Source organism: Suncus etruscus, chromosome 4 (genome assembly GCF_024139225.1).
Source record: "Suncus etruscus isolate mSunEtr1 chromosome 4, mSunEtr1.pri.cur, whole genome shotgun sequence".
In the NCBI taxonomy this organism is placed as follows: Eukaryota; Metazoa; Chordata; class Mammalia; order Eulipotyphla; family Soricidae; genus Suncus; species Suncus etruscus.
Window position 1 is genome coordinate 154980322 of NC_064851.1, and position 19891 is coordinate 155000212.

A 19891-nucleotide genomic window follows, 5' to 3' on the forward strand; every position below is an offset into this window, starting at 1 on the left:
CCATATGGGACACCGGGATTCGAACCAACCACCTTTGGTCCTGCATCGGCTGCTTGCAAGGCAAACACCGCTGTGCTATCTCTCTGGGCCCAGAGCATTAATATTCTTAATCTCATGCTTCTAGGTTGTAGGAGCTTGGGAAAGTGCTCAGAGAGGTCTGAGGCTGGACTGTAAGGGGCCAAGAAGAGAGCTCAAGTGGTAGAGCACATGCCTATTATGTAAGGTCTGTTTGGTCTCCAACACCTTATTCCCTCTTCAGCACTGCAGAGTTTGGCTTCTATCTGAAAAATGTAAATAATAAAAAAATACCCACTTCTGGGGCCGGGTAGGTGGCGCTGGAGGTAAGGTGTCTGCCTTGCAAGCGCTAGCCAAGGAAGGACCGCGGTTCGATCCCCCGGCGTCCCATATGGTCCCCCCAAGCCAGGGGCGATTTCTGAGCACATAGCCAGGAGTAACCCCTGAGCATCAAACGGGTGTGGCCCAAAAACCAAAAAAAAAAAAAAAAAAAATACCCACTTCAGAACTAGATAGTACAAGGATTAAGGTGTTTGCTTTGCATATGGCCATTCCTCTCAGGTTCAAATCTGCAGTTCCACATATGGTCTCCTGAGCAGCATCAAAGATTACTCCTGAGCACAGAGCCAAAAGGAGCTCCTGAGCATAGCCAGGTGTGGTCCCAAACTTCCCACATCCCCCCCAAAATACTTATTTCATTGTGTGGATCAAATATTTGGGGAGGGTCAGAATACAGAAGGCAAGACAATTACTTTGCACTCAGCTGACCTGCGTTCAATCTCTGGCATCTCATACGAATCCCTGAGTCTGCCAGTAGTAAGCCCTAAGCACAGAGCTAGAAAGTAAGCTTTGAGCACCAATGTGTGCGGTCCAAAACCAAACAACCATCACACACACACACACACACACACACACACACACACACACACACACACACACACCAGCAATAATGTTTAGCTAAGAACAGATACTCAACCTGGTTTCTCACTCCTCTCGCTCCTTCTCTCTTTCTTTTTTCATTTCTTTTCTTTCTTTTTCTTCCTCTCTCTTCCTCTGTTTCACTCTTTCACTCCATCACTCACTCTCTTGCTCTCCCTCTCACTCTCTCTCTCTCTCTTTTTTGGGGGGGATTTGGGTCACACCCGGTGGCGCTCAGGGGTTACTCCTGGCTCTGCACTCAGAAGTCGCTCCTAGCAGGCATGGAGGATCAAATGGGATGCCGGGATTCAAACCACCATCCATCCTAAATTGGCTGCATGCAAGGCAAATGCCCTATCACTGAGCTATGTCTTTGCACGTACACACACACACACACACACACACACACACACACACACACACACACACACACATTATTTCTAATAGCTGTTTGAGGCTGGTACCTAGCACAGAGATTAGATCTGGGATTACCAGTATAAAGGGTCCCCAGAAATGAAAAAGTCCCACCTTAGCCTTGCAGAGACTGGATGAGTGTGTGCAGAGTACAGTAATGTGACTCCTGGGCCTCCACAACCTCTTTCTCCTCTCATCTGGAGGATACCACTGCACCATATAGCCCTAAGGTAGTTGATGTCATATTTGGCAGGACCCTCTTCCAAGCACACTCACCCTGGACACTAGCTCTGCCTCCTGCTTTAGCAGGGCTCAGCCAAGCAGTCTTCTTAAAGAGGGTGTGCATGTTGATGTGGGTTAGCTGTTCTCGCAGCATCATCTGCTCTGCTTTGGTGTACTTGGAGGCTACATGGACAGAGGAGAGGGAGAACATTGGGACCAATCCAACCTCAAAGGCAAGTGGTCCTGACGCAACCTGGCCAGGTGCCTGCTAAGACCCTCTTCCCATGCATCCACATCCTGGCCATTAGGAGGACACTGCCAGCAGAGTAGGGCGTGTGTGTTGTCATGGCCTCTCAGGACTGTTTTCTCATCTGAGATGATTTGCCTAAGGTTCTCTGCCAGTGTTGGCTAGTCCAGGCCAGATTTTTACTGACAGGTCACCTGATCCCAGGTGTGGATTTAAAAAGTGGTTCTGTCCCTTTCCAGCTCTGTACTTAGAACAAAGGAAGATCTCGTTTCCCTGCTCATGAGTTGACACTAACACTGGTACTTTACACAGGATGATGATCACAAAAAAAATGCCAGCTAACAGTAGTTACAGTACTGTTATTATAGAGTTGCAACTGTGCAATCAAGTTCTCTACTTGGGGCACTGCTGTATCTCCCAAGCCTTTCTCTGTTACTAGCCTGAAGGGTCAAGTTCTCTATCTCCTCTCTGGACAATTACATAGATTTTCCCCCTGTCCACTTCTCTTCCACCATTCAGAACTATGTAGTTTGACCTCACTTGAGACTAAGGAGTGAGTGCTGACTGGCTGGAATCACTCCATATACTCCCACAATCCCTGGCCACAGTGATCTGTTCAAAGCCAAGTGCTGCACCAAGCCTAAGCCAATCAGAGTAGGTAACTGTATGACCCAAATGGGTACCATAAGAGGGAATCTATGATTTGTCAGTTACAGCTAAGGGGAGATGCATGGACCTTGTTTCATCCCAGAGGTTGTGCTGTGCAATGTGAGTCTTAGGATGGGAATTGCATTTCGTATTCTAAAGAAGGCCAGGTTAAAGAGAAGCTGACACACAGTGAAGAGTAGACCAAAAAGAATTTTTTAATTATCTTTATTTAAACACCATGATTACAAATATAATTGTAGTTGTATGATTACAGTCATGTAAAGAATACCCCCCTTCACCAGTGCAGGATTCCCACCACCAATTTCCCAGATCTACCTACTCCCCACCCCACCCACACCTGTACTCGAGACAGGCTTTCTTTTTCCCTCATTCATTCACATTGTTATGATAGTTTTCAGTGTAGTTATTTCTCTAACTGCACTTATCACTCTATGTGGTGAGCTTCATGTCATTACCTGCACCTACATGGGAGGATGGGGGGAAGTAAGGGTTGGGACTGAGGCAGTAAAATATTAGAAATGAGCTTTGTAGGGCAGAATCAAGGTCCCAATACAAGATGGATATTATAGATATATGCACACAATACTACCAATATGAAAAAAAAGAGAAAAAATTTCCACTGACTGTCCCAACATAAACCAGTGCTAGAACAGCCTGCTCTCCTCCCAGAGCACATTCACATTAGTATAGGGAGAGATAGGGGGAAGCCTGTTGACCCCTATAGAGTCCACCTAGACCGGTGCCCAGGGAAAGACTGAAGTCCAGGGGAGAAAAACCCTATACCTGGCAAAAGCTGGTCTCCAGACTCAAGGACAAAACCGGAAGCTAGATGTCTGCCCGCCCTCCTCCCCATGCACCTCCCCCCTGGAGTACGGAGGGAGGGGGGAACCTGAGGACCACTAAGAGTCCACCTGAACCCACTTCTGACCATGTGAGCTGGCACCCAGGGAAGGCCTGGAGTCAGGGAAAAAAGAGAAGGATGGCTGGGGCCTGCCAAGCCTCCCAGCGCTCCCCAGGCTAGGGAGAAAGGCTCTGGTATGGGGCCTCCCCAAACCCCATACCTGGCAAGAGCTGGTCTCCAGAATCAAAGAGGAAACCGGAAGCCAAATGTCTGCCCGCCCTCCTCCCCATGCACCTCCCCCCTGGAGGACGGAAGGAGGGGGGAACCTGAGGACCACTAAGAGTTCACCTGAACCGACTTCTGGCCATCTGAGCTGGCACCCAGGGAAGGCCTGGAGTCAGGGGGAAAAGACAAGGACGGCTGGGGGCCTGCCAAGCCTCCCAGCACTCCTCAGGCTAGGGATAAGGGCCCTGGTATGGCTCCTCCCTAACCCTATACCTGGCAAGAGCTACGCTCCACGGCCGTACTTTTCAGGTGTGGGTCCTGGAGAGATTACAGTCCTTGGTGTCTGTAGACTAGGCTGGCTCAGTAGAAAAGAGCAAGCCAAAAGAATTTTAGGGAAAAGGGCCCGGAGAGATAGCACAGCGGTGTTTGCCTTGCAAGCAGCCGATCCAGAACCTAAGGTGGTTGGTTCGAATCCCGGTGTCCCAGATGGTCCCCCGTGCCTGCCAGGAGCTATTTCTGAGCAGACAGCCAGGAATAACCCTTGAGCAATTCCGGGTATGGCCCAAAAAAAAAAAAAAAAAAAAAAAAAAGAATTTTAAGAAAAAGGTTGAAGACATAGTATGGTGATAAAGACATTTTGCTGACCTTGGTTCAATCTCTGATATTACATATGGCCGCTGCCAGGAGGTTCAATCCACAATACCACATATGATCTCAGAGCACAGAGTCAGGAGCAAGCCCTGATCACCAACAAGTGTAGCTCCTAAACAAATAATAATAAAATAAGTGAAGAATTTCAGGGAACTGAGGCCAGAAAACTGAGCCAAACCTACCGACAGCCCACATTACTACTGAGGTTGTGATTCAAGAGCCACTGGGTTCCCTTTATTGATGAAGCAGTTTGGGATGAGAAACATGGCTACTGCTGCCCTTTGTGCCCAAGTCCTTACCCACTTCCTCGCGCTTCTTGTACTCATTGATGTTGGTGTTCACATCCTGAAGGGCAGAGTCAGCCCTCCAAAAAAAAGGATAGGCACTTGTCAAAGGGAGGGTGCTTTCAGGATTTACTGCAGCAGCAGTGAGTACCTGGTAATCCTCTGCAAAGAGATTACCAATAGAGTTCAGTTTGTGGCCTGAGGGAGAAGGCTGGTATTAGGTGGATGGAGCCACCGCTGGGACCAGGATTTGAGCTCTCCTCCAAGTAACAACACAATGGCAGGAAAGTTGCCCTTCTCCTGTGACCCTGGGTTTTCTTGAGCAAAGTATATAGATCTACTCAGAAGTGCACAACTTGAACCATCTTGCTCTGCCTAACAAATGGAGGGGGAAATAATGGAGGTACCAAGACGACCAAACAGTCATATGAACATTAAGTAGAAATAAAAAGAAAGAAGACCACAGGGAAATCATCTCTCTAGCATTGGACTGCAGGTAGGAGTGCCCCAGCCCACATCAATGGTGGTTAATTCCTACCTGGCCTTGGACGGAGGCAGACTCTTTTAAAAGCGACACTTGGAGCTACTTCCTGATCCCAGTGTCAATCAAAGAAGAGCACAGGGAAAATATATGTAATAAAACTCCACTGCAACACAAACCCCATCGCAACACGAACCCCATCGCAACACGGAGTAAGAATCACACTCTAAGTGTGGCAATGAGGAAACAATTCAGGACAACAGCATGCATAGAGAATGAGGATGGCAGCTCTGTTGACTCATAAAATGCCAACTGTCTAATTGACCTCTCAGATAAGGAGTTTAGAATAGAAATATGAAGGATATTCAGAAAACTCAAAGAAATCATAGATCTATCTTAACAGACCACAAATATAGAAATTAGAAAACTCCAAGCTGAAATAATGGGACTGAAAAATGACGTAGGGGTTACAAAAAACTCTATGGAAAGCATCTCCAATAGAGTAACAGCAGCTGAAGATGAACAGTGAGCTGGAAGATGAGAGGCATAATAACTCTATACAACAGAAGAGATTGGAAAAGAACCTCAAAGCAGATGATCAGGCAATGAAAAATATAGTCAAAGATTTTGAACAGATTAAAATAGAAATGTTTGATAAATTCAACAGAAACATAAGAGTCATTGGAGTCCCAGAAACACAGGAGGAGAATCCCAGGAAGAATGAATAGTCAAGAATATCATTACAGAGAAACTCCCAGAGATAATGACTGCATGCAACCAAATCCTGCATGCCTGAAGAGTACCAGCTAAAATAGACCCAAAGAAAAGCACCCCAAAACACATCCTAGTCACAATGACAAATTCCACAGATAGGGATAAAATAGTGAAAGCGGCAAGATCCAAAAGGGAAATTACTCAAAGGAGCATCCTTAAGATTTACAGCAGACATGTCACAAGAAACTCTCAAGGCTAGAAGATAGTGGTGGGATATGACAAGACTGAATGAAATGAATGCTTCCCCTAGAATACTGTACCCAGCCCAACTCATGCTCAGGTTTGAAGTATACATAGCTTCACAAGCAAGCTTCACAAGCTTCATAAGCAACAGCTCAGATGCAAAACCAGCCTTAAAGGAGAAACTGAAAGGTCTACTTTAAGACAAGACAGACCAACAAACACACCAATATTATAAACAAAGATGGCATTAAATCCCATGACAATCATCTCCCTCAATGTCAATGGACTAAATGCACCAGTTAAGAGACACATAATGGCTAAATGGATCAAAAAGATGAATCAAAACTTCTGCTGCCTACAAACACACCTGAATAATCAGAACAAACATAGACTTAAAATCAGAGGCTGGAAGAAAATCATCCAAGCAACAACACCCTTAAAAAAGCTGGGGTGGCCATATTAATATCAGAAAACACAAACGTTAGTCTCAGAAAAGTTGTAAGGGACAAAGATGGACACTTTGTACTAATCAAGAGATATGTGCAACAGGCAGAAATAGCACTACTAAATATATATGCACCCAATGAGAGACCAGCAAGATATCTAATACAATTATTGGCAAATTTGAAAGTGGACATCAGTGATAACACAATAATTGTGGGAGACATCAACATGGCCCTGTCAACACTTGAGAGGTCAACCAGATTGAAATCCAACAAAAATATAGTAGACCTGAAAAGAGAAATGGAAAAACGAGGCCTAGTAGATATATATAGGACATTCAATCCTCAGAAACCTGGATACACATTATTCTCCAGTAAACATGTGTCATTCTCAAGATAGACCACATGCTGGCACATAAAACATACCTCCATAAAATCAAGAGGATAGAAAGTTTGCAGGCTACCTTTGCTGACCACAAGGCTCTGAAATTAGATGTGAACTATAAAGGGACACAGAAGAACAACTTTAACAACTGGAAATTAAATAGCCTGCTACTGAACAGCCAGTAGGTCTGAGATAAAATCAAAGAGAAAATCAAAACTTTTCTGGAAACAAATGACAATGAAGACACAAACTATCAGAATCTATGGGACACAGCAAAACCAGTACTGAGAGGAAAATTTATAGCTTTGCAAGCACACATCAGGAAGGAAGAAGGGGCATACCTGAATAGCTTAATGACACAGCTTATAGAATTAGAAAATGATTAACAAAAGGAGCCAAAAATAGGGAGACAGAAATAACAAAGCTTAGAGCAGAAATTAATGAAGTTTAAACCCAAAAAATAATCTGAAGGAGCAACGAAAGAAGTTGGTTCTTTGAAAAAATAAATAAGATTGATAGACCATTGGCAAAACTCACAAAGAGAGAGAAACTTGATGACCTGTATTAGAAATGAAAAGGTGTATATCACTACAGATATTGCAGATATTCAAAGGGTAATGAAAGATTACTTTGAGAAACTTTATGCCACGAAACATGAGAACTTGAAAGAACTGAATAAATTCTTTGACACATAACCTTCCACAGTTGAACAAGGCAGAGGTAGCATATCTAAACACCCCCAACACTACTGAGAAAATTAAAACAGTAATCAAATGCCTACCCAAAAACAAAAGCCCAATCCCAAATAGATTCACTAATGAATTCTTTCGAACCTTTCAAGGGGAAGTACTACCACTCCTGGCCAGGCTCTTTCATGAAATTGAAAAAAATGGGAACATTTCCAAACAGCTTCTCTGAAGCCAATATAACCTTGATACCAAAATCAGACAGAGATGCATCCAAAAAAGAAAATTACAGACATATATCCTTGATGAACACAGATGCAAAGATCCTCAACAAAATCCTGGCAAATGGGATCCAATGCCTCATCAAGAAGATCATTCATTATGATTAAGTAGGTGTCATCTCAGGAATGCAAGGATGGTTTAACATCTGTAAATCCATCAACATAATACACAACATCAACAACAAGAAAAATAAAAATCATATGATCATATCAATAGATGGAGAGAAAACATTTGATAAGGTCCAACACCCATTCTCGATAAAAACTCTCAGCAAGATGCGAATAAAAGGAACCTTTCTCAAACTAGTCATGGCCGTCTACCACAATCCAATGGCAAATAGTATCCTCAATGGAGAACAAATAAAAGCTGTTTCTTTAAAGTCTGGTACAAGACAAGGTTGTCCCCTCTCACCACTCCTATTCAACATAGTACTGGAAGTACTTGCTATAGCGATTAGCCAAGAAAAAGATATCAAGGGAATTCAGCTAGGAAGAAGTCAAGCTCTCGCGGTTTGCAGATGACATCATACTCTACTTAGAAAACCCAAAAGACTCTACCAAAAAGCTTCTAGAAACAATAGATGCATATAGCAATGTGGCAGCTACAAAATTAACACACAGAAATCAATAGCCTTTTTATACAACAATAATGACAGGAAAGAAATGGACATTAAGAAAACAACCCAGGGCCGGGTAGGTGGCGCTGGAGGAAAGGTGTCTGCCTTGCAAGCGCTAGCCAAGGAAGGACCGCGGTTTGATCCCCCGGCATCCCATATGGTCCCCCCAAGCCAGGGGCGATTTCTGAGCACATAGCCAGGAGTAACCCCTGAGCATCAAACGGGTGTGGCCCCAAAACCAAAAAAAAAAAAAAAAACAACCCTATTTCGTTAGTGTCATACAAACTCAAATATTTTAGAATCAACTTGACTAAAAATGTGAAGGACCTATACAAAGAAAACTATAAAACTCTGCTCCAAGAAATCAGAGGACACGCAAAAATTGAAGCACATACCCTGCTCATGGATTGGCAGGATTAACATCATCAAAATGGCAATACTCCCCCAAAGCATTGTACAGATTTAATGCAATCCCTCTAAAGATACCCATTACATTCTTCAAAGAAATGGATCGGGCACTTTTGAAATTCATTTGGAACAATAAACACCCTAGAATAGCTAAAGCAATCATTGGGATAAAGAATATGGGAGGAATTACTTTCCCCAACTTTAAACTTTACTGCAAAGCAATAGTCATCAAAACAGCATGGTATTGGAATAAAGACAGGCCCTCAGATCAGTGGAAAAGGCTTGAATACTCAGAGAATGTTTCCCAGACATACAATCACCTAATTTTCAATAAAGGAGCAAGAAATCCTAAATGGAGCAGGGAAAGCCTCTTCAACAAGTGGTGTTGGCACAACTGGCTAGCCACTTGCAAAAAATTGAACTTAGATCCCCAGCTAATATCATGTACGAAGGTTAAATCCAAATGGATGAAAAACCTTGATATCAGACACAGAACCATAAGATATATAGAACAACATGTAGGCAAAACACTCCAGGACATTGAGACTACAGGCATCTTCAAGGAGGAAACTGCACTCTCCAAACAAGTGAAAGCAGAGATTAACAGATGGGAATATATTAAATTGAGAAGCTACTGCACCTCAAAAGAAATAGCGCCCAGGATACAAGAGCCCCCCTGAGTGGGAGAAACTATTCACCCAACACCCATCAGATAAGGGGCTAATCTCCAAAATATACAAGGCACTGACAGAACTTTATAAGAAAAAACATCTAATCCCATCAAAAAAAGGAGAGAAGAAATGCACAGCCACTTTGACAAAGAAGAAATACAAATGGCCAAAAGACACATGAAAAAATGTTCCACATCACTAATCATCAGAGAGATGCAAATCAAAACAACTATGAGGTACCTCCTCACACCAAAGAGATTGGCACACATCACAGAATAAGAACAAGCAGTGTTGGCGGGGATGTGGAGAGAAAGGAACTCTTATCCACTGCTGGTGGGAATGCTGTCTAGTTCAACCTTTATGGAAAGCATTATGGAGAGTCCTCCAAAAACTGGAAATTGAGCTCCCATACAACACAGCTATATCGCTCCTAGGAATATACCCTAGGAACACAAAAATACAATACAAAAATCCCTTCCTTACACATATATTTATTGCAGCACTATTTACCATAGCAAGACTCTGAAAACAACCAAGATGCCTTTTAACGGATGAATGACTAAAGAAACTGTGGTACATATACACAATGGAATATTATGCAGCTGTCAGGAGAGATGAAGTCGTGAAACTTTCCTATACATGGATGTACATGGAATCTATTATGCTGAGTGAAATAAGTCAAAGAGAGAGAAAGATGCAGTATGGTCTCACTCATCTATGGGTTTTAAGAAAAATGAAAGACATTCTTGAACTAATAACTTTCAGGCACAAAAGTGAAAAGAGCTGGAAGTTACAGCTCACTTCATGAAGCTCATCGCAAACAGGGATGAGTTTCATTAAAGAAATAACTACGTTTTGAACTATCCTAAAAATGAGAATGTATGAGGGAAATAGAAAGCCTGTCTAGAGTACAGGCGGGGATTGGGTGGGGAGGAGGGATATTTGGGACATTGGTGATGGGAATGTTGCACTGGTGATGGGTGGTGTTCTTTACATGACTGAAACCCAAACACAATCATGTATGTAAAAAAGTTTTTAAATAAAAAAAATTAAAAAAAAAATAAAAAAATGAGGTACCCTGTTTGTGACGTCAGGCTGGGAAATTCCACGAAACTACGCCTGGCCAGTGGGGCCTGACTGTGAAAAATTGTGAGTGCTGCCTGTGTGTGTCTGTCTACTATCCTTTTGCGTGAACCTCTTGGGAGTGGGCTGAAAAGAGGCTCCAGAAAACTCGCTCTCCCAGAGGCCAATTTCAGGGTGGGAACACCAAGGAACTGCTCCAAAACGTGTAAACCGGCTATGCTTTGCAGAAGCCAGGTCCCCTGTTTGTGACGTCAGGCTGGGAAAATCCATGAAACTACACCTGCCCAGTGGGGCCCGACTGTGAAAAATTGTGAGTGCTGCCTGTGTGTGTCTGTCTACTATCCTTTTGCATGAACCTCTTGGGAGTGGGCCGAAAAGAGGCTCCAGAAAACTCGCTCTCCCAGAGGCCAATTTCAGGGCGGGAACGCCAAGGAACTGCTCCAAAACGTGAAAGCCGGCTATGCTTTGTAGGAACCAGGTCCCCTGTTTGTGACGTCAGGCTGGGAAAATCCACGAAACTATGCCTGCCCAGTGGGGCCCGAGTGTGAAAAACTCTGAGTGCTGCCTGTGTGGGTCTGTCTACTGTCCTCTTGTGTGAACCTCTTGGGAGTGGGCCTAAAAGAGGCTCCAGCAGAGCACTTTGGCTCCGATTAGCTAGGCAGCTATGCGCTCTTTCTAAGAAAAGAATACCATCGCAACAAGAAGAAAATATCACACTAAAACCTGTGCTAGACCACTGAAGCCCAGCATTTCTCTCCGGACTATCTTCTCTGCTGTGTGCTCGGGCCTAAGATTTGATCCTTTGTGAGGCTTCATCCATGGAGGACTTCCCTTCCTTGGAGGCAAATCGACCCATCCAGAAAGGACGGGGCCAGAAGAGTGTGCTGCCTGCATCATTTGACCAATGAATACCACCACAACACGTAGAAAAACCCACAATACAAGCGTGAAAATGGAAACAATGCAGGCCAGCATCAGACATAGAGAATAAAGATGACAATTCTGATGACCAGATAATGACCAACCAACTAATCAACTTCTCAGATAAGGACTTTAGACTAGCAATATGGAAGATGCTCAACGAACTCAAAGAAACCATGATTGAGTTGAACAGAACACTAATAAGAACCAAGAAAATATGAAGACAGAAATCACAAAACTCCAAACTGAAATAACATGTCAACTAACAGGCCTGAAAAAGTCAGTAAATGAAGTGAATGACAAAATGGATAAGCTCTGGGACAGGGTATCAGAAGCTGAGAATAGACTTGGTGCTGTGGAAGATGATATACATAACAATTCCATACAGCAGGAGAGATTGGAAAAAAACTTAAAGCAAATGAACAATGGAAAAATGAGTCAAAGAATGGGAACAGACGAAAATAGAAGTCTATGATAAGATCAACAGAAACAACTTAAGAATCATTGGAGTCCCAGAGACCCAGGAAGAAAATTTCCAGGAAGAATCAACGGTCAAGAACATCATTAAAGAGAAACTTCCAGAGCTAAAGAATATATGTGATCAAATCCTGCATGCTCGAAGAGTACCAACCAAAAGAGACCCCAGAAAAAATACCCCAAGACACATCCTAGTTACAATGACAAATCCCACAGATTGAGACAGAATTTTGAAAACAGCAAGATCAAAAGGGGAAATTACTTTCAAGCAAGCATCCTTGAGATTTACAGCAGATCTGTCACCAGAAACACTCAATGCCAGAAAGCAGTGGTGGGATATTGTGACAAGACTGAATGAAATGAATGCTTCACCTAGAATTCTGTATCCAGCAAAACTCACTTTCCGGTTTGATGGTAGAATACATGGTTTCACAGACAAAAAACAGCTCAGAAACTTTACAGACTCAAAACCAGTCTTAAGAGAAAAACTGAAAGACCTAATTTAAGACAAGACTAACCAAAAGACACACCAAATTTTGAAATAAAGATGTCATTAAATCCCAGGACAATTCTTTCTCTCAAACTCAATGGACTAAATGCACCAATTAAGAGACACAGAGTGGCTAAATGGATCAAAAAACTCAATCCAACCTTCTGCTGCCTACAAGAAATGCACCTGAATAGTCAGAACAAACATAGACTCAAAATAAAAGGCTGAAGAAAAATTATCCAAGCAAACAACACCCATAAAAAAGCTGGAGTGGAAAAAAAAAAAGCTGGAGTGGCCATACTAATGTCACATAATGCAAACTTTATACTCAGGAAGGTTGTAAGGGACAAAGATGGACATTTTATATTAATCAAGGGGTCTGTAGAGCAGGAAGAAATAACTCTCCTAAACATATATGCACCGAATGAGGGGCAAGCAAAATATTTAATACAACTGTTGACAAATCTGAAAAATATCAATAACAACACAATAATTGTGGGGAACCTCAACACGGCTTTGTCAACACTGAATAGGTCAACCAGACTGAAACCCAACAAGAATATACTAGACCTGAAAAGAGAAATGGAAGAAAGAGGCCTAGTGGATATATATATAGGACACTCCATCCCCAGAAACCTGGATACACATTCTTCTCCAATGTACATAGGACATTCTCCAGGATAGACTACATGCTGGCACATAAAACATACCTCCATAATATTAAGCGGATATTTTGCAGACTATCTTCGCTGAGCACAAGGCTGTGAAATTATTTGTGAATTCCAAAGGGACTCAGAAGAAAAACTTTAACACTTGGAAGTTAAACAGCCTCATACTTAATAACCAGTGGGTCCGAGATGAAATCAAGGAGGAAATCAAAAGGTTCCTGGAAACAAATGACAATAAAGACACAAACAATCAGAACTTATGGGACACAGCAAAAGCAGTACTGAGAGGAAAATTTATAGCTTTGCAAGCACACATCAGGAAGGAAGAAGGAGCTTACCTGAGTAGCTTAATGACACAGCTAATAGAACTAGAAAGTGCTCAACTAAAGGACCCAAAAATCGGGAGACAGAAGGAAATAACAAAGCTGAGAGCAGAAATCAATGAAGTGGAAACCCAAAAAACAAACCAAAAGATCAAGGAGAGCAGAAGTTGGTTCTTTGAAAAAATAAACAAGATTGATAGACCACTGGCAAACCTAACAAAGAAAGAGAGAGAGAGAAACTTGATAACTCGTATTAGGAATGAAAAAGGAGAGATCACTACTGATATGGTAGAGATTCAAAGGGTAATCAGAAACTACTTTGAGAAACTCTACGCGACTAAAAATGAGAACCTGGAAGAAATGGATAAAATCTTGGACTCTTATAATCTTCCACAGTTGAATGAAAAGGATGTGGCATATCTAAACACCCCCATCACCATTGATGAAATTAAAACGGTAATCAAATGTCTGCCCAAAAACAAAAGTCCAGGCCCAAATGGATTCACTAATGAATTCTTTCAAACTTTCCAAGAGGAACTACTACCAATCCTGGCAAGACTCGTTCATGAAATTGAACAAACATAAACACTTCCAAATAGCTTTTATGAAGCCAACATCACCTTGATACCTAAACCAGACAGAGATGCTACAAAAAAAGACAATTACAGACCAATATCACTGATGAATACAAATGCAAACATCCTCAACAAAATCCTGGCAAATAGGATTCAATGTCTCATTAAGAAGATCATGCACTATGATCAAGTAGGTTTGATCCCAGGAATGCAAGAATGGTTTAACATCCATAAATCTATCAACATAACACACAACATCAACAACAAGAAAAATAAAAGACACATGATCATATCAATAGATGCAAAGAAAGCATTTGATAAGGTCCAACACCCATTCTTGATCAAAACTCTCAGCAAGATGGGAATGGAAGGAACCTTTCTCAATATAGTTAAGGCCATCTACCACAAGCCAGTGGCAAATATTATCCTCGACGGAGAAAAACTAAAAGCCTTCCCTCTAAATTCTGGCACAAGACAAGGCTGTCCTCTCTCACCACTCCTATTCAACATAGCACTGGAAGTACTCACTATAGCGATTAGGCAAGAAAAAGATATCTAGGGAATCCAGATAGGAAAGGAAGAAGTCAAGCTCTCACTGTTTTCAGATGACATGATACTCTACTTAGAAAACCCTAAAGACTCTACCAAAAAGCTTCTAGAAACAATAGACTCATATAACAAGGTGGCAGCTACAAAATTAACACACAAAAATCAATGGCCTTTCTATACACCAATAGTAATAAGGAAGAAATGGACATTAAGAAAACAACCCCATTCACAATAGTGCCACACAAACTGAAGTATCTTGGAATCAACTTGACTAAAAATGTGAAGGACCTATACAAAGAAAACTATAAAACTCTGCTCCAAGAAATAAGAGGACACGCGGAAATGGAAACACATACCCTGCTCATGGATTGGCAGGATTAACATCATCAAAATGGCAATACTCCCCAAGGCATTATACAGATTTAATGCTATCCCTCTAAAGATACCCATGACATTCTTCAAAGAAGTGGATCAGGCACTTTTGAAATTCGTTTGGAATAATAAACACCCTAGAATAGCTAAAGCAGTCATTGGGAAAAAGAATATGGGAGGAATTACTTTCCCCAAATTTAAACTTTACTACAAAGCAATAGTTATCAAAACAGCATGGTACTAGAATAAGGACAGGACTTCAGATCAGTGGAATAGGCTTGAATACTCAGAAAATGTTCCCCAGACATACAATCACCTAATTTTCGATAAAGGGGCAGGAAATTCTAAATGGAGCAGGGAAAGCCTCTTCAACAAGTGGTGTTGGCACAACTGGCTAGCCACTTGCAAAAAATTGAACTTAGACCCCCAGCTAACATCATGTACGAAAGTAAAATCCAAATGGATTAAAGACCTCAATATCAGACACAAAACCATAAGATAAATAGAACAACACATAGGCAAAATACTCCAGGACATTGAGACTACAGGCATCTTCAAGGAGGAAACTGCACTGTCAAAGCAGGTGAAAGCAGAGATTAACAGATGGGATTATATTAGGTTGAGAAGCTTCTGCACCTCAAAGGAAATAGTGCCCAGGATACAAGAGTCCCCCCACTGAGTGGCAGAAAGTATTCACCCAATACCCATCAGATAAGAGGTTAATCTCCAAAATATACAAGGCACTGACAGAACTTTACAAGAAAAAAACATTTAATCCTATCAAAAAATGGGGAGAAGAAATGAACAGACACTTTGACAAAGAAGAAATACAAATGGCCAAAAGACACATGAAAAAATGCTCCACATCACTAATCATCAGGGAAATGCAAAGAAAAAACAAATATGAGATATCACCTCACACCACAGAGAATGGCACACATCACAAAGAATGAGAATAAACAGTTTTGGCGGGGATGTGGTGAGAAAGGAACTCTTATCCACTGCTGGTGGGAATGCCGTCTAGTTCACCCTTTATGGAAAGCAATATGGAGATTCCTCCAAAAACTGGAAATCGAGCTCCCATACAATCCAGCAATACCACTCCTAGGAATATACCCTAGGAACACAAAAATACAATACAAAAACCCCTTCCTTACACCTATATTCATTGCAGCACTATTTACCATAGCAAGACTCTGGAAACAACAAAGATGCCTTTCAACAGACGAATGACTAAAGAAACTGTGGTACATATACACAATAGAATATTATGCAGCTGTCAGGAGAGATGAAGTCATGAAATTTTCCTATACATGGATGTACACGGAATCTATTGTGCTGAGTGTAACAAGTCAGAGAGAGAGAAAAAATGCAGAATGGTCTCACTCATCTATGGGTTTTAAGAAAAATAAAAGATATTCTTGCAATTATAATTTTTAGACACAAAAGTGAAAAGAGCTGGAAGTTCCAGCTCACCTCAGGAAGCTCACCGCAAAGAGTGATGAGTTTAGTCAGAGAAATAACTGCATTTTGAACTGTCCTAATAATGAGAATGTATGAGGGAAATGGAAAGCCTGTCTAGAATATAGGCGGGGGTCGGGTGGGGAGGAGGGAGATTTGGGACATTGGTGATGGGAATGTTGCATTGGTGATGGGTGGTGTTCTTTACATGACTGAAACCCAAACACTATCATGTATGTAATCAAGGTGCTTAAATAAAAATATATATATATATATATATAAAAGAATAAAAATAAAAGAAAATAAAAAGAAAATACGTGGGGCTTTTTTTTGTCAACTTCTTTATTTTTATGCGACTTTAAGCATATTAACTGTTTGTTATATGTATATTAATAAATTTCCACTGTTACTTAAAAAAAGAAATTGAAAATTGACCCATACCCCACTCCTTATACAAAAGTCAACTCAAAATGAATCAAAGACCTTGAAATCAAACCCGAATTGATAAAGTTTATTGAGAATAAAATAGGCAGAACACTCGAAGACCTATATATCAAAAAGGTCTTCAAAGATGGCGCACCAATGGCAAAAACTTTAGCATCAAACATAAACAAATGGGACTACATCAAACTAAAAAGCTTCTGCATGGCAAAAGAAATCCTATTTAACACAAGACAGTTAACTGAATGGGAAAAAATTTTTGCACTCAACACATCAGATAAAGGGCTGATATCTAGAATATACAAAGTACTCAGAAAGCTGAACCCCCTCCCAAAACCAAATAAAGCCATAAAAAATGGGGAGATGAAATGAATAGACACTTCTCTGAGGAAGACAGAAGGATGGCTAACAAACACATGAAAACATACTCACCTTCACTCATCATCAGGGAAATCCAAATCAAGACAACAATGAGGTACCACTTCACACCAGTGAAGATGGCTCACATCAAAAATAATGGGAACAATCTCTGTTGGCGGGGATGCAGTATGATAGACACTCTCATCTACTGCTGGTGGGAATGTCCCCTAGTCCAGCACCTATGTAGAACAGTCTGGAGAGTGCTCAAAGAACTCAGAATTGAGCTCTCATTTGACCCAGAAATTGCTCTCTTAGGTATCTACCCTGAAGTTGGAAGGACATTGATCCCAAAGTATGTGTGCGCCCCACTATTTATCTCAGCTCTCAGTATAATAGCCAGATCTTGGAACCAACCTCGATGGCCAACAACAGATGAATGGATCATTAAGATGTGGTATCTATACACAATGAAATAATACTACAGCAGTCATAAATGATACAATCAGACTTTGCAGCAATTTGGATGGACCTAGAACATATTATGTTAAACGAAGCAAGCCAGAAGATGAGAGATAAACACAGAATGATAGCACTATTCTGAAACACCTAGAACATACACCTTATATACAGCTAATACTCAACAATCAAATAACAGGGTTTAAAAGGGTAGAAACTCCAAGCACTGTAACAGGCAACATATACCGGGGAGTAGTGCCCAATACACATGAAAGAGGAACAACACAAACTCTTGACTACAGATTATACCACAAAGAAATCAGCAACAGCAGAAATAGCAGCACAGAGAGAACAGGTATGTAATCAGCCTTCTATTACAAATGCCCACAATAATCCCTTAGGGATATTATACAGGATCACAGGTAAAGAATACCATGGGAAATTACTGACCCTAAAGGAAACATCTCAGAACAATATGTTTTAATGCCTTAATCTTACTATATTTAAAATAACCTCTCAGCTTTTCTGTCCACAGGCGTTCTTGGATACAAAGGGTGGACAAACTAAGATGGCATCTCAGGGCACAGGCACATGAGATACCATACCCAGCTTGCATTACAAGAATATCCCGCTAAAACTCTTTAACATACCCTTTATCTCTAGGTTATACCTTCTTTTAGGACCAGCCAAGACCACCGAAGCAGCAATTGTGACCTTCAGACTTATACTACAGGCTCTACTTTTAGAACACATCCAAGCAAACTAGCATTCCCTTGCTCTTTTCTCCTCTCTTCTCACTACTTTTTATTATTATTATTATTATTTTATTTTATTTTTTATTTTCTCCTTTCTTCTCTCCTGTCCCTTTCATATACTTTCCTCTTTCCCACCCTCTGGAAATCAGACTATCCCTTCACCCCTCAATCCCATCCAGATTTCCCACCTTATTAAAACTTTTCACCCTCAGTTCTTAATCCATTAGGCATCAAGACTGACCTCCTACCCCAACGAACCAGTACCCAGCACCCAAGCGAAGGGACACCCAGTCAACCCACACCTCGTCCCCGGCAAGGAAAGGCAACTAACTCCCCTGCTGACTCATGCTATGTGGCCCTTCTTACCAACTCCTCCTAACATGGACGTTACTTGAACCCAGACTTAGCTCTAAAAGGATCCCCAATGCAAGAACTCTTCCCAAGACCACCCTGCCACAAATTGTTTGCCAATCTCAAGAAGGTCAGGGTGTGTGATGAAAGGCACCACAAGAAAATCTCAAAAGACAATAGGGAAACCTACACTTCCATCATAAGTATAAGCCCTGTATTACACTACCTCTTTAACTGCTTTGCTCCAAATGTAAGGTAGTCTCTCACATCACTTTGTTCCTTTAATTACTTTTTTAGTTCATTTTTTTAAATCTTTTTTTCTTTATATATGTTGGGGACTGACTTGTTTGAGGCCATTTTGCTGTTCTTTCTGCCATAATCCAGCCTTTCACCTAAAGGCTACATGCAGTCTTGCTGTAAGTTCTTGGGCCAAAGAGAAAGGAAAATGCAGCTGCAAAGTATAATTAATCTTTTAGCCCGGAGGAGAGCAACACAGCCCAGTACCATTCCCAGAAAAGAGGCCTTACTCCCTTAACCATATCCCTGAGTTTACAAGACATTCATTATTGTGTATATGCTACATTGTCTGTTCAAGATCACTGAGGCAAGCACATCTTGCACCACCTCCTGATAGTCAAGTTTAGAAATGCAGCTAGAAGGTCACAAGATGTTTCCATGGATACTGCAAGAAGTATTGCCCACTTGCCTTATTTGGAATAATGAAGTAATTTTCATGCCAAAAGAATGATTGACATTGCCTTTTGCCTGCCTCCTTCACCTTCCCTATTTAAAGAGGTGCTGGACCTCAATAAAGGCCCTTGAGCAGTGAGACATTGCCTTGGGTCTTTATTATTAACCTCTCTCAGATTTTTTACAGTGTGGTTGTGCTTCTACCCAGCAAAATAGGAGTGCGGTTGTCTGAGAAGTCTTCCCAGCTAATTCCTGCTGGCCGGGCCCCCCTGGGGGGCTTCAGGACCCCGCATTTTGGCGCCCAACGCTGGGCTCGAAGACCACCGCCACACTCCGAACGACTACGGGTCGGCGAGTCCGGAGCTGTTTCGTAAATCGCAGGATATACCCCATCCGGGTAGGCGTTGAAACGAGTTAGCCTTAATCAAAAATTTAAACTGCAGTTTTTTCAGTCGTTCCGATCACCGCCCCTGATTGGCTCTTGGGGCTTCGCCCGTTGGCTTC

The 19891-nt window shown here is 41.7% G+C and overlaps 1 pseudogene; it reads right to left on the reverse strand.

Annotated features, from left to right (window-relative positions):
* LOC126007285 (rho guanine nucleotide exchange factor 37-like) overlaps positions 1 to 19891 on the reverse strand; it is a 43925-nt pseudogene that overhangs the window by 15129 nt on the left and 8905 nt on the right.